This window comes from Equus asinus, chromosome 27 (assembly GCF_041296235.1).
Source record: "Equus asinus isolate D_3611 breed Donkey chromosome 27, EquAss-T2T_v2, whole genome shotgun sequence".
NCBI lineage: Eukaryota > Metazoa > Chordata > Mammalia > Perissodactyla > Equidae > Equus > Equus asinus.
This window is the reverse complement of record NC_091816.1, coordinates 13,607,550-13,622,958: the sequence shown is the minus strand read 5'-3', so window position 1 is coordinate 13,622,958 and position 15,409 is coordinate 13,607,550.

Here is a 15,409-nt window from a genome sequence, read left to right as displayed (position 1 = left end):
TCAGATAAGGGGATAATATCCAAAATATACAAAGAACTCATACATCTCAACAACAAAAAAACTAACAAACCAATTTAAAAATGGGCAAAAGATCTGAACAGACATTTCTCCAAAGATATACAGATAGCCAAGAGGCACAGGAAAAGACGTTCAACATCATTAACTGTAAGGGAAATGCAAATCAAAACTACAATGCGATATCACCTCACTCCCCTCAGAATGGCTATAATTAACAAGACAGGAAACAGCAAGTGTTGGAGAGAATGTAGAGAGAAGGGAACGCTCACACACTGCTGGTGGGAGCACAAACTGGTACAGCCACTATGGAAGACAGTATGGAGTTTCCTCAGAAAATTAAGGATGGATCTACCATGTGATCCAGCTATTCTGTGTATTTATCCAGGGAAGTTGAAAATACAAATGCACAAAGATGCATGCACCCCTATGCTCATCACAGCATTATTCACAATAGCCAAGATGGAAGCAACCTAGGCGCCCATCAAGGGATGAATGGATAAAGAGGATGTGGTATATATACACAACGGAGTACTATTCCGCCATAAGAAATGATGAAATCTGGCCATTTGTGACAACGTGGATGGTCCTTGAGGGTATTATGCTAAGTGAAATAAGTCAGAGGGAGAAAGTCAAATGCCATGTGATCTCACTCATAAGTACAAGATAAAAACATCAGCAAACAAACACATAGCAACAGAGATTGGATTAGTGGCTGGGGTGGAGGGGAGGGAGAAAGGAGTGATGAGGTACATGTGTGTGGTGATGGATTGCAATTAGTCTTTGGGTGGTGAACATGCTGAAATCTACAAAGAATTCAAAATATATTACGATGCACACCTGAAATTTATATAATGTTATAAACCAATGTTACTGCAATAAAAAAAAGGAATGAAATTCTGATACACACTACAACACGGATGGACCTTAAAGACATTATGCTGAGTGAAATAAACCAGAGACAAAAGGACAAATATTATATAAATCCACTTATAAAAGGTACGCAGAATGGGCAAATTCAAAGAGACAGAAAGTAGAACAGAGAATACCAGTGGCCAGCAGGAGGAGAGAAGGGGAAGTTATTGTTTAATGGGTACAGGGCTTCTGTTTGAGATAATAAAAAGTTCTGGAGATGGATGTTGGTGATGGTTGCACAACATTGTGAATGTACTTAATGCCATCAAATTTTATACTTAGAAGTGTTTAAAATAGTCAATTTTATGTTATGTATATTTTACTACAATGGAAAAAATAGAAGGAAGGACCTGACATCCTGGAAAACTGTTCTGTCATTTGTTATAGATAGTGGGTGTGTTCTATTTATTTAAGGGTCTTAAAACTCAGGAAGGGAAGGCGGAATTGATGGTGAGAGCCAGCGTCTGAATGTCCCAGCGCCTCCTGTAGCCCTTGCTGACGCTCATGAATCTAAGGTTCTCAGCAGTCAGTTTTCTCGTCTCCCCCTTTCAAATGCTTTTCATGATCACCAATATGAATGTCAAGCTTCAGCACCCTCATGTCTCTGGATGAATGAGATGTCACCTCAGCCTGCTAGCATTGTCCAGATCTGTACAGCAAAGAGCAAGCAGAAAAAGGATGCGATGCTTTGAATAAGGCTGGAAAAGAGACCTGCTTCTCTGGAATGCCACAGCCTGTTCAGACTGAGATACAGTCTTAGGAGTTGGGGGAGGGGAGATAGCCCAGGGAGGGGAGCAAAAATACAAACACCAGGAATTCTAACATTGGCCATTTCCCTCTGCCCTCCCCCAGGAGAGATCTACAAAACACCCAGGCTCAAATGTGACAGCCACAAAATCCCTACGAAAGAAAGGACTGGGGAGGTCAAGAGTGAGGGCTCTGGGGTCAAAGGGCCTTGTTGCAAATCCTCACCCTGCCATTCACACACTATGAGACTCACCTCACTGTGCATTTCTTTCTCTGTAGGGACAGAGACAATCCCACTATAGAACCTAACTTATTGGGTTGTTGTGAAGATTTTGCTGTATTACTCGATGTCAGCTATTATTATCAATCGATGTCAGCTATTATTATGAGGAACACAGCAAAGATCCAAAGCTATAACAAAGAGTCACAGCACTGAACACACAGAACAGAAGATTGCTCTGGGGGATGCTGTGTATATACAAGCGTACATCGTGTCTATGTATATGATTTGTTTATGGCTTTCTAGGCAGGGTCATGTTAATATTAGCCTGAAGCCCTCTACCAAACTGCTTCCTGACTTCCATCTGGAATGCTCCTCCAGGAACAGACCTACTTGGCAGGCAGAGAGGGTCAGTGATTCTAAAATCAGAGTTCTGGGAGCGTGCTTTTTCCTTATCATTTTCCCCAAGTGTTGGACACAAAGCTGCATGGAAGCTAGCCAGACGCAAGTTACAGAAGCTGGGACTGACAAGTTCCCCCCAGCTATTCTATGCCCTCCCCCATAGTATGCCAGATACCACATGCCACCTTGATTCAAGTTATACTGGGCTCTTCTTTCATGTTTCTGTCTCATGCCTGACACCCAGATAACTTACCAACATGTCTTTGGGTTTATTCCCCCTTTCAGGAAGTCCCTTCACTGTAAGGGTGGCACCTACCTCTTCTCAGGAGCACACATACCCCTGTCTGTTTCCTTGATCAAGGCAAGTGACACTTCCTACCGTAAGCAAAGTCTATCAAATGCTAAGCAAGGAGATCAGAGGTCCCTTAGCAATACTGAGCCATCTGAGGTTTCTAAAGGGCCCGGAAGTCTATAACCAAAGGAAAATGTGAATCAGGAACCATTAATATTTATTGGAATCATATGAAAAAACGATAAGGAAAAACTGAAAGAAAGCAGGTTAAAGAAGGCACGTATTTCATAATAATGTAGTAAACTACAAAGCTACACTTTCTCATAGGTTCTACCATTTACCATCTTCCATCTCAAAGGAAAGAAGAAATCTAAGCCTGGATGCTCACAGTTGTGCCAGCTATAATTCTCATCTTCCCAATCAGGAGCACAGCTTCCAGTTTCCATGGCAGGACAATAGCCACGGCAGATAGAACGCAGAGCTACATTCCAGACTTTCATCAACAATAAGATGATTCTCAACATCTGTGACCATGACCACGACAGACCCAAGTGGGTCTCACTAGCTTCATGAAAAGCTTCTGCTTTCAGAGAAAGACATCACTCTAGGAGACGTAGTGCAGCAAACCAAGAAGAACCAAGTGTTACATCCTTCACTCACCTAATTGAACTCAATGACCTTTTTGTAATCAACAAGAGCTGTCTTTGGTTAGGATTACTTTCCTTCCCCCATTCTGTGTGTTGGGGGCCTGGTGGCGAGGGGAAAAGAGGATGGCTGTGGGCAAAGCATGAAGAAGAGCAGGGCATGCTATCTGCGAGGTCAGTGCCATATCAGAAAAACACAGTGGAGCGAAAACTGTTTCTTCTAAATTTTTTCATTTGTTCGCCCTTCCTTGTCATATGGATTTCCAAGAGTTAGAAGCTTGGTTTCCAAATCTTCCCCGCAGACTTCTCATCTTCATTTGATGAACATGGTGCAGTGGTTTGTAAAACGGAAAAGTGAATATTTAAAAGACTTTGGTCTTCCCCCAAATTATAATTAAAATATCAAGTGGTATTCTTTTGGAACTTAAGGCAGTTCTGAAGTTCATCTGCAAAAATAAATGGGTAAGTATATTGGAGAAAATTTTGACAAAATAAAAGCAATGAGGGGACATGAGCCCTATCAGGCAATAAAATATATTTTAATTTTTGTAAAACAGTGCAGTACTGGCTCTAGAACTGACAGAAAAATTGAAGAGAATAAACACTCTAGAAGTAAATTGATGTATAAAATTTAATTAATTTTAGATATGGTATCAAAAATCAGTAGGGAAAGGTAGGATTGCTCAAAAACAGTTTTGAAGAAACTGGTTAAGTTTTTACAAAGAAGCTAGGCCAGTTCTTACTAGAAATTGGTCTAAGTCTCTTCTCCTCAAATGTCCCCAGTTCTTCCAGAGTCCCCTGGGCTCGAGAATCTTTGCCTTGCTTTCTTCCACTCTGATCCTCTCATCCTGGTCTCCCACCATTGTCTCTGCTGCCCGAGGCCTTCCTGGGATCACGGCTCCGATGGGCATCATTATCCCCCACTGCTGGCCCCACTCACAGGGTGAGGAGCACTCTCCCCTCCCATTCACTTCTTAGGCCCAATATGATTGCAGGCCTCCTTAATTCCCATAGCACATCCAGGACCAGGACATCTGTGAAGATCTGAGGTTAATAAAAAAGGCCTATTCAATGATCGCCGGGGGAAGGAGGGATGAATAAGCAGAGCAGAGAGGATTTTTAGAGGAGTGAAACTACTCTGTATGACACTATCATAGTGGATACATGTCATGATACATTTGTCAAAACCCACATAATGCACTGTTAAAGAAAAAATTATTCTGACACTTGTTAAAATGGTAAGAAAGACTTTATTCAAGATTATTGCAATAGCAGTCAAGATTATCACAATGGAGGAGAAAGATCAGGCTCAACTCCAAATACAACAAAGGAAGCTGGGGACTTGCAGCCAACGAGCAAAGTGAGGTGTCAGCAGATGGAAAATTACTAAGAGGAAACATCAAGGGGAGGGGGATTCTTGTTAAACTGGCTTAACAGGATTCTTGATGAAGGCAGACCAGGGTGATCAGCTGTCAAGGGTGGAAGGTGAGGAATTTGATCAGATATCAAGGGTAGGGGATTCTTGCTAAACTGACATAGCAGGATTCTTGCTAAGACTGGGAGATGCAGGCCTGGCTAAGACACGACAAGGGCCAAGGTCAAGGCCTAGTCAAGAAGCAGGCTCAGAGGAACCTAACTAAAGTTTGTTCAAGGTAAGACTCTGTCAGTACAACACCAAGAGAGAACCCTGATGTAAACTACAGACTTTGGGTGATAATGATGTGCCAATGTAGGTTCATCAATGTAACAAACATCCCTCTGTGGTGTGAGACATTGACGGTGGGGGAGGTTGTGTGTTGGGTGTGACAGGGGATATATGTGAACTCTATACTTTCTGCTCACTTCTACTGTGAATCTAAAACTGCTCTAAAAAAAAATTCTATTAAAAATTTTTTTTTAATTAAAAAATTTTTTTCTAAGGAAATGTGAAGTTGAATAATTTCTGACTATGTCACAGGTAGCAGGACCAGTCCCAGGCCCTTCACTAGGCAAGAAGTTTTAAGCCAGATTACCAGTTATGATGCCCAGTTGATCCCTGGGAGACGAGTCATCTTTGCTATGCCAAACAAGGGGCATGTCAGCTGTTTCATGCAAGTCCTCTCTGTCCTATCATCTCTCTCTACCTCTCCCTCTCCTCCATTCTTTTGTTTGTTTTTTGATGAAGAAGATAGGCCCTGAGCTAACATCTGTGCCAATCTTCCTCTATTTTGTATGTGGGATGCCTCCACAGCATGGCTTGATGAACAGTGTAGGTCTGCACCCAGGATCCAAACCTGTGGACCCTGAGCCGCTAAAGCACAGTGTGGGAACTTAACCACTACACCACTGGGCCAGCCCCTCCTCTGTTCTTGTTGTGGACCCTGTGGATTGGCTACTCAAGAACCACTCACAACACCCTCCCACTTGCTCTAATAAGGAACTGTGAGAAGGGGATTCTGGGAATGCTTTTAAAGGCAACAGACTGAGATGGCATATCTCCTTTAGCCTACTGCCCTCTTTCCATTCATCCTGCCTGGAATGTGGACATGTGTCTAACACAGCCATCTTGTGACCAGGAGGATGAAAACCACAGGCCAAGGATTTCAGAGTTAAAAAAGAGAAAGAAGCTGGGATATTGATGTCAATGTGGGTCCTAGATTGTCTGTCTCCAAATATGTTTTGCCTGAAACAAATAGACTCGTATCTGCTTAAGCTCTTGATAGTTAAGTTTTTGTTACTTCCAGCCAACCGTAATGCCAGTTGATAAACTTCTCTACCTCCTAAATTGGCACAAGGGGCAGATCAGCCATCCTACTGCATAAACAAATATCAAACTGGGATGCAAGGACCCCTAACTTCTGAAGGTGATTTTAAGTGGAATAGCATTACCTCCCTCCACAGCACTTCCCACTGAGTCAAAGCAATAATTCTCTCCTCTTCCTCCTTCCCACAGCTCTGCCTTTAAAGACAGGGAGTAGTGGGAAGGGGTGTTAATTGTGGCAGAATTTATTGTGCAATTTCTACCCATGAAAAAAATCAATTTTTAAAATATTTAAGAACAAAGAATGGGAGATATTGCATAGGAAGAAAGACTACTGAGTCACCATAGTTTAGACTAGTGGTAATCTGTGGGCTCCAGAAGTGATCTTTTTAATATATAAACCAGCTCACCCCTCCACACAAAAACCTCCTGCGGTAGGTTGTATTGCTTCCTTGCCCATCAATCTTGGGCTAGGTTGAGTGACTTGCTTTGGCCAGTGGAATGTGAGCAGATATGGTGTGAGTGTGCTTTAAGCATGCATGCTGGTTTGGCTTTCCCTCTTGTCTTTCTGCTGTCTGCCACAGAAGACCATGCTCTGGCAGCCACTGTCTCAGAGTAAAGAAGAAATGGAAGCAGTCAAGAGTCCCATCTGCAGCTCGAAGCAGAGCCTCCACAACAGACTCACAGATCCATGAGTGAAAAACAAAGTTTGTTCTTGCAAACCATTGAAAATTGGGGATTGTTTGTTATGCAGCATTAGGCAGTAATAGCTGACTAATACACTTCTAATGGCTTTCCAGCTCATGCTGAGTAAAATGCCAAAGTCACCAGAGTGATTTCAAAGAATCCTCATATTTGGGATCTCTCTCTGACTTCATCTTCAACTACTTTCCTCCTTCTTACTCCGCTCCTGATACGCCAGCCTCTTTGTCCTTCTGCTAACATGCCAGACATGATCTGCCCTGGGACTTTGCACTTGCAGTTCTTCCTGCCTGAAACTTTTTCTCCAAATTCTGCTGGGCTCACTTGTTAATTTCCCTCCAACCTGTAAGAAAGTCATCTCAGTGCAGACGTATCTGACATCTGATTTTTAACCACATTCCTCAGTACTCCCTCACTCTGGATTTCTTTCTTTACTCTTATTCTCAGCACTCATCATCATCTATCCATCCTCTTCCCACGACCTCTCTATTTTATTCACTGTGGTATTCCCAGTGTCTAGCTACAGCAGTGCCTGGCACATAATAGGCACCTAATAATTATTCATAAATGAACAAATGGATAAATGAATTAAAATCTCAAAATAAAAACATGTAAATAATAAAATTTTATTAACAAAATAAATATTAAATTTTCAATTTATAAATAAATAAAAATATATAGATGACACTTAATCATAGAAACAATCAAGATGGTTAAGAAAAGAAACATATGAAACCCTCATTTGTAATGAAAGGATTAAGAATTAATATTACAGAAAGCCACTCTTTCTCCTTTTAAATTAGCAAATGTTTTAAAGAATTATAACACTTCTGTTGGTAAGAATTCTCTTTTGCTGGCACCGGTATTCTCATACACTGCAAGTAGAAATATGTAGAGATTCATCCTTTGGGGAAAGCAATCAAATGTCTTTAAAGTTCACATTTATGGTTCAGTAATTTCCCTTCTAGGAATCTTTCCCAAAGAAGAAATTACTGCTTGAGGCAAAAAATTATACACCAAAAATTTCCTCACAGTATTATTCATAGTGATACAAATTTGGAAACAATCTAAGCAATCAGTAATGGAAGAAGAGTTAAATGAATCATAGTACATTGGTAGTTTAGCATATGACGTTTGCAAATATTATTTTAATGATATGAGAAATTTCTCACAACATTATATTAAGTGAAAAAGGCAGATCACAAAATTGCATACATAGCATAATCCCGATTATGTAAAAACAAGAATATTTATGACAGTGAAAAACCTAGAAGGGAAACAGTATATAAAAATGTTAACAGTGGTTATCTCTTTGAATTGGAATTGTGAATTATTTTTACTTTTTTTTACACTTTCTTGCATTTTCAAGACTTTCTTTGATGATCACATATTGCTACTACAAATATATTTCTTTTAACATAAAAGGAAATAAAATGCAAATTTGAGCCCAACCTCTCTGGTAACAGAAAATCCACCCACAACGTCAGGAAATGATGCTGCAGAGCGCCAAAGCCTTTCTTGCCCAAATTTGGGTGGAAAACATGTTTGAATCCTAAGATGGTGCAAAGGAAGAAGATGGAGAGAGAACAAGAAGTAAAGTTTCTATTGGCTCCAATTTTCGTGTGTTTCATAGCACTATTTTTTTTCTCCACTAGTTTGTAGCTCCTTCAAGACAAAGACCACACTTTCTCTTGTAGTGTCATGCTTACAGTCAACCTAGGCTTGGCACACTGCATGGGGAACTCAGGAGAACACAGGAGGACTGAAATGCAGGTAAGGAAACAGAAAAATGGGAGAAAAGAAAGGTGCTGAGGGGTGGCAGAATGGAGGCATGGAACATATGGAAAGATGGGAGATGAAGCCCAGAGAAATGGAAATGGAAGATACAAAGGAAGAAAGAGCTTAGGAGAACAGAGGGAGAGAAGAGCAGGTGAGGAGGATGGTGAGGACAAAGTGCTGACGTCATCCTCTGTGATGACTGGATTCCAGCCCCACCCTCTAGGAAGGCGCTGGCTGAACTCAACCTGGAGTTGATCTAAGAGGGGAAGTTCTCACCAGCTCTGCCTCAGATCCAGATGATTTCCGAGAAGATCAGGACCAGTCACTGCAGGAGCCCTGACCCTGCAGCCAGGTCAGCTCAGCAGCTGGATCACAACCAGCACCAAGTGACTCACCAGCCAACAAGCCGCTGGATAATTTGGAAAAACACAGAGATTATTTGGGGTCACTTACGGCATCTGAAGCCCATTGTGATCCCATTCCGGTGAACAGAGGTGGGGGGAATGGAAAAATGGGTGATGAGAAACTATAAATGATAAAGCTGGGGCATAAGAGGTGGGAAAAGTAGGTCACCTCAAATGGCGGTCTCAGTTCCTCTATTCCCCTGAGTGGAGAGAAGGCACATTTTTACCTAGAAAGAGAGTATGACATGGAGCGAGGAAATGTGGCTGTCAGTCAAACAGGCCTGATTCCCTCCCTCAACACCTCCACTCATGCACTCAGTTCCCACCCCTCCTCTGCTCACTGGGTGATGGAGCCTGGCTTGTGTGTCCTTCACTGCTCTCTTCCCTAGCTCCCCAGCATGTGCAGACGTTCCCCAAACAACCAGCCCCAAGCTGAGCTCAACACTCTTTCTCCTCCTTTCCAGCAGCTTGCAGGATGTCATAACCAAGGGCGCTGGACGGGGATGGTAAGCCGCTGGTCTCTTTTCCCAGGTAGAGGGTAAAGAAGTCATTTCCAGTCTCCCTAGAGTTGAAGGGAGCTCCGGTGGGAGGCCACAAATTTCCAGGCATAAACTGCTGAAGAAGCTTCATTAGCTACCAAAGAACTGGGGCAAGATGATCAATGGTGTGAACAGAGCTCAAACACTCTGGGACACTCTGGTAGGTGAGCAGGTCTTAACTCCAAGGGTGACAAGGGACTGCATGGCGAACCATCACCAACATGGGAGACTTGGTAAAAACATCACAGGTCATGGTAATTACTGAGGATCCATCCTTACACCCAACCAGAGGTTCAGAAACAGTTTTGCCATTGTTCTCCCCTGAAAATGGTGGCTCACATTCTCAAAGGCATGGCCAGTAGTTGGTAGTCTATACTTGCCAAGCATGGTGTCGCTGTGCCCAGCTCCTTGCACAGAACAATCCAATGTGACCTTCCTGGCTGTGGATTCGGGGGAGTCCCTTAACCTGTCTGAGAGGGGCTTCCCTATCTTGCCTGGTGAATGTGAGAATTAGGGTTTATTTGAGGCATCTAGCACAAAACAGGAAGCCAGAAATGGTTGTTGTGATTAAGGTACTGTTTTAAGTCCTAAAGGGTATAGAGATGGATAAGATGTTTCTTCTTGTAAAATCTGTAATCCAAAGAGAGAGAATAAGACGAATGCACAATAACTATCATATGAGATAAGATGATGAGAAAGGTGTGAATTTCAGTGCAAATTCAGAAGGGAGAGAGCACAACCTGGTGACTGGGACGGGGAGGGAGCCATCAGCAAAGGCTTTCTGGGAGAGGGAGGATTCCATAGGGGCAGGCGCATGATGTAGTTGGCCAAGTGCTGGGGCAGGAGCAGCAGCAGCAGCAAAGAGCCCCCAGGCAGGAAGACAAGGGCCTGTTGAGAAACTTCAAGTCATAAAGTTCAAGTGTGGGAAGAGGAGAGATGAGATCGGAAGGGTGTTCTGGGGCCAGGCTGTGGAAAACCCAAACGCCAGGCGAAGGAGTTCGTGCTTCATTCAGTGGTCAGCAGGGAGTCATTGGAGGCTGTTGAGCAGGAGAGTTGCTTTCTTTACAGCTGTGCCAGGCTAAACTAAGCATAAACAGTACTTTATAATTGGAAAGGGAAGGCCCAGAAATAGCTCTTGACTCAGAAACAGGCATAGGGAAAGGTAACGAGAAACAAGACTCTGATCAAAGCTGGGAGGTTAATTAAATTTCTAATTATTGGGAAAGGCTGTTAAAAAACCCTAGTTCCCTGGGAATAACGGCTGTGGAGGGGCTTCAAAGAATAATACTCCTCTTAACCCTTGGATAGGTGCAACAGAGGCGGGTGTGTGCTTTTCTGTGGAGGAGAAATGTTTAAGGTACTCAGTAAATGGTAGGCAGACATGCATATGTGTGTGTTCTCCGTAAATCCACTCTCCCCCCCAATATCCATGTACCCATGTACAGTGCTCTAGAACATCAGGTCAGTAACTCACCAAAAGGAATTTACACGGTAAATGATGGGTCTCTAATTTGACCCCTTATCCATACAGCAGGTGCTGTGATAACTCAACTTGTTCCATATTGTCAAGGTTTCCCATGAGTCATTAAAAATGTATTCCTATTATGTAGTGTCCCATAGTTATTTGAGTAATTAGTAAGTTACGAATGGGTCATTTTACCACTGACCACCGGCCTTTAGCAGACAGGCGTCCATAGACATCCTCGGAAGTGGCCCTGAATCATCATCTTCAGTCACCACTGTGTACACAGCATGGCAGTCAAGGCTGAAGCACAATAGGACTACCATCTTAGCGTGGTACATTACTTTGTGGTTTACAAAATATTTTCACAACTCCTATTTCATGGGAGAAACAATTTTTATTCCCCATAAGCAGTTGAGAACACTGAGGCTCAGAAAGATTAAGAAGTACACCCAAACATATCCTGTTAATCAGGAAAAGCTACAACCTAGGTCTTCGAACCTCTAACTCAGTGTTCTTTCAGCTGTGCCAAACTGTGTCCAGTTCTAATTTGTGGTCCCTGTCCTCAAGCAGCTTGGAGGGTAAGAGAAAACAACTATGCATCAGACTTTGTGGTCATGATAAGAGTATAAAGAAGGGAAGAGCCAGGAAGGCTTCTCGAAAGAGGTGTGTAATTCTGCTGCTATAACAGAAACCCGAATTTTAAAAAGCTGAAGTCAGTCGGAAGTTATTTCTCTCTCATGTGTGTAAGTGTAAGCATCTAGGGCTGATGTGACACGGAGCTCATATGACAGCTCCATGCTGTTGGGGACTGAGACTCCTGCACTCCTATGGCTCTGGCATCTTAGTGTACATCCATCCAGCCCAAGCAGCTCACACCCTGCCCTCATCCCAGCCACAGAAAGGGGCAAGGAAAGAGCATGCCTTTCCCTTTAAGAATATGATCTACATGTTGCACAAACTTGCTCATGAATGAACTTGCCCATTTGACCTACTACAAGAGAGACTGTGACACGTGGTCTTTGGCACATGTGGTCTTTGTCCTGGGCAGCCATATTCCCAGCTAGACTTCCATTTCTGTGGAAGAGGAGAGATAAATGTTGGAGAATAACAAATAGACTCAACCATAAGTGGGAGGCTCACATCGGGCTTAAGGGATGAGCAGGAGAGGAGAGAGTAGCACAAGGCCAGCCATGCAGGTGGGTAAAGGGGAAGAAAGAGGACATCCTAAGCCGGCTGGACTACACGCTCAAGATCTGGGAGGTGCATTCTGGACACAAGGAGGAAATGAACCTGCTGGGAATGGCAACTGAAGGACAGGACGAAAATCAGCCGTGTTCACTGGAGCCAGATAAGTGATGGGCCCTGAAAGCCAAGCTGAGTGGTTTGGATTTGAGCTACTGCAGGTTCTTGGGGAAACAGTGTTTAAGAACAATGTGTTGGTCAGGACTGCACAGGTGAATTAGGTGGATTGGAGTTGGGAGCCAGGAAGATCCATTAGGAGTCTCCAACAATCTGCCCATAAGTTGATAAAGACCCTGCCCAAGGCAAACGTCCTGGCTTGAGAGAAGGGGACTGAGCGAGGTGTTTCGTGGAAGGTAATAGGGCTTGGTTTCTGTTGGACTGTCTGGGGAAGAGTCACAGATGCCTCAGGAGCTTCTCTCTCGGGAGGCTGCCTCTCTCACACATGTTTGTTAGTGCTCCCCAGGTACCCATTCATCCTTCCTGCCTGTGTTGGGAGCACGTGATGCCAGAACTTACCTTCAACAACAAATGTTTGTTAAACACAGGCTTCACGGGCATACAGAGCCTGGCACATAGCAAATACTCAATAACTATTTGTTGAATGAATGGCTGAATGAATAAATGAATAAATAACTAAAATATAGGCACAGACCACCTTGGTTACTGCACCCAGCAGAGGCGATTAAAATCTTCTGGAAAAAGTCAGCTATCACATGTTCAAGATTTTACATAGAAAAGAGATTTAGATGGAGTGTTTTCTGTAAACTGTCATAGCAACAGTGGCAATTTGTGACATTGAAGAGTGAAGTGGGCCATTAAAATATTCTCTTAGCCCAACTTTTTCTTCAGGTTCAAACTCAGAGAAGAAAACGCAGATGTCAGCTATACCTGGTTGTACACATCCTCCTCATCCTTGTTTCCTTGCTTTTAAGTGTCCGGATTTTCTGAACTAGCTAGATGTAAGTAATTCCAGGTCAACCATTATTTCTGGCTCTTTCTTACATACTCCAACTTCCATTCCATGAATGAATCAAAAGGATGTCACCTTGACAACACTCACCTCTCTCTAATTAAGCACCCTGAACAGACGTGAGTGCTTCATTGAGGTAAAAGCCCACAGGGCACCCAGATTCAGGACCTCAGACAATGCCCAGCAGCTGAGAGGCTAACTGGCGATGTGCCACTCTAGATAAAAGCCTGTGAAATGTTCCACGGCCCTCACCTTCTGTCCCAGCTCCTGCAGCCACTCACACGGGCAGGTGAGCACTACATGCAATCCTGCAAAAGAAAAAAACCACAAGAAGAGACTCTGTTCCAATGGGCCCACAATCTGTTTTCTTTCCAGATAATGAAGACATTGTATGATTAGGTAACAGACTTACCAGATCCTTTCTGTGCCGCTTAACCTGGGCAGTATCTTGTTGGAGGAGCCAGAGAGCTATTATTTTATAAGTCTTGGATATTCTGTTCTGGCCCAAGACAGAAAGCTGGGATTCCCATCAGATCCACATGTATACTCCAGGCCTTGAATCTGAGATTATAACTAAGACACTAGGCTAAAAAGCCCAAACCAAACCCTTACCTTACATTTCTTATAAATCCATAGGATAAACCCACATAAAATCTGTATATTTACTAAAGTAATTAATCCAGAATAAAACTGGATGAGAACATTCTCTGAATAAAACATTTTATTCCTTCAAATATTCCAAAGATCTGAAAGATGGACCCATAGTGTAAATACTGTCAACATCTCCTACAGTGGCATTACCTCTTTTAAGCAGCATTGAATTTGGGGGGTGAAAATTTTAAGACATTATCATGATTACTATGAAGACATTTATTCTGGATTAGCACATACCAAGACCTACGCTAAACACTTCTCATGCCTAATTTTGTTTAATCCTCATAACCCCCGAGTAGTCTGATTATCTCCATATTACAGATGAAGAAATGATTAGAGAGCCTGTGTACAGCCAGCCAGGCAGCGATTTGAACCCAGGATCATAATTTTACTCTCATACCCACCCCCTCTTAGATGAAAGAAAGAGAGACAAAGACAGAGAGAGACAGAAAGACAAGAAGGATGAGGAGGAGGGGAAGGAGAGAAAGAAGAAGGAGAAAGGAGGGAGGGAGAGAAGGAGGGAGAGAGAGAAAAATAGGGGTAGGATGGAGGTGGAGCCAGGAGCCAGTCTTGAAATCTAAATTGCTTATCTTAGTGAGACAATGATCTGGCTAATTCAGAACCAAGAAGGACACAGCTGGCTCCTTATTAGCAGGGGTGGTTTGGGAATGAGGAGAAAGACCCAGATCAAAGACAGGCCTTATTGACACAGGTCTTCTGCACTTGTTTTTTGTCGTTCTGTTCTAGCCTTTAAGATTCCATTGGGTTAAGGCTCGCCGGGGGTGCTGCATTGCCTCCTCAAATTCTAAACCAGAGTCCATTTAATCCTTCCTTTAGAGAGGGTTGTGGGAAAGGTACTGAATACTATGGTTCCTGAAGTGATTTTATACATTCTAGACAGAAAATAGCACTTAAGGTAGAGGCACAATCTATTTCACTTTCCAGAATCAAACTCCATGCCAGAAAGGCAATCTTTAACAATGGTAGAAGGTAAGTCAAATCTGACATGTATATTAAAGGATTTTAATTCTCAGGTCAGCTTTGATTTATTTAGAACAAAAAGACGAGATATATGTGGGCTGATCGGAGGGTGAAGCAGACAGGATACAGCTGCTTTTATACCTACGGCTCGTAAGACTTACTTTTTCCACAAGTGCTTGGCAGCTAGGTCTTACACTGGAAAGCTGTAGCAGCTGTTAGAGGGTGGTGAGCAAAAAAAAGATTTCAGCATTGAAAGAATAATATTTGAACTTAGACCAACTGTTATCCAGGGACCTAGGTCTGGGGACCTTACAGCCTGGGTTGACCACATGGAACTTTTGGAAAAAAGCTAGAATTCTTATTCCCCACCTTACAGAATAACACTGAGGAAAGAGATTTAATTTTTTAAAGAAGAAATTAGTGGAATATCTAATGTGTCTGAAACTATTGAGAGATTTGCCACTGGAGGAGAGTCTGAGGTCGACTGAGTGATAAGTCACAGAATATTGAGCACACACATGGAGTGAGGGTTTTCCTTACACCAGAAAACCCAAGCTAATCATTAACTCCAGGAAAATAAAAAAATTATGCAGCAAAGGAAAGTAACCATAGTTTACTACATGGCTCAGTTATGTAGAGCGCTTATAGATTCATAAAATGAAAATGATAGCTGTTGTATCAATAAAAAATTACAATAT